General features: G+C 44.7%; 1 pseudogene; it reads left to right on the top strand.

The window, feature by feature from the left end:
* The first annotated feature begins 532 nt into the window (after nucleotides 1-532).
* LOC141104083 (5S ribosomal RNA) lies at nucleotides 533-651 on the top strand (annotated as a pseudogene).
* The last annotated feature ends 599 nt before the right edge of the window (nucleotides 652-1,250 follow it).

Here is a 1,250-nt window from a genome sequence, read left to right as displayed (position 1 = left end):
ATGTCAGCTTAGGACTATGTCTCCCCATAGGGGAGGTAAAGAGCCCTGATATAAGGGTTCTATCCCCCTGAAAGACTAGAGGCAGCTGCACAGGATAAGCCATTTCCCCTGGCAGGCTTGCAGCCTCTCCCAACATTGCAGCCCTGCATAGGTCTTTCAAAGACGGTTGTTTGCATTTGCAGTGTGTGGTGTACTTGAGAAATTAACTGCTTAATCACAGAATCTACGATCTGATGATGAAAGATCACCATCAGGAAACAGGGAACAGGTGCAATCTGACGAAGCAGAGGTATCAGAGGCCTCGCAGGCTTGGAAGTTGTAGCTGTAATCTTTTACAGAGATTCAGGCTGCGTATAACTTATCCTCAGCTTAGACGGCCGAAGCCTCTTCCTCCTTTGGTTTTTTCTTAAAATTCCCATAAGCTTCTTGTACCTTTCCAAGTCAGTCATCACTACAAAGAGGTGTAGCACCTCCACAAAGTCCTCATGCAGGTGCTTGCTTATAAACTAGCCAAATGCACAACTGCTGAGATGCCTACAGCCACATCACCCTGAAAGAGCCCGATCTCATCTGATCTCAGAGGCTAAGCAGGGTCAGGCCTGGTTAGTACCTGTATGGGAGACCACCTGGGAATACCAGGTGCTGTACACGGTTCTGTGCACATTGTTGCTAACACAAACAGCTAAACATATGAGTGCGGGAACGCACGTCAAGCGGAGGATAAACTTCCTTTTTATCAGTCCACATATTTGCATGAATTATCTGAATATTGGAATGTAAAAAAAACGCATGTGATTGAACATGTAATATGTAACACATAGAGATACATGTTTTTTTGTTGTTGTTTGTGGTGGACTTACATAGTCGTATGCACAGAAATGCCTAAAATCGCATAATTGCCTAAAAACGCATAAATGCCTGTTTGTGTAAAGATACTGGATCGCACAAGAGTGCTTGACCTCACAAGAGTCCTTGTTTGCCCGGGGATACCTGCTCATGCAGAAAGGCTTGTTTTTCACAGAAATGCCTAAATCGCATAAGAATGCTTGGATGTATAATGTTGCGGGATCACACAAGAGTGTTTTACCTCACAGGAGTCCTTGACTACCCAAGGATGCTTGGTCACCCGGAGATGTCTTGTTTTACAGAAATGCCTTAAAGACGCATAGAGATGCTTGGTTGCATAAAGATCCTGGATCGCACAGGGGTGCTTGATCTCGCAAGAGTCCTTGATTATGCAAGGATACTTG

The sequence above is a fragment of the Aquarana catesbeiana genome, linkage group LG07, assembly GCF_042186555.1.
Source record: "Aquarana catesbeiana isolate 2022-GZ linkage group LG07, ASM4218655v1, whole genome shotgun sequence".
NCBI classification, from domain to species: Eukaryota; Metazoa; Chordata; class Amphibia; order Anura; family Ranidae; genus Aquarana; species Aquarana catesbeiana.
Note: the sequence above shows the minus strand (reverse complement) of the source record. Positions and strands in the feature narration are given on the sequence as shown.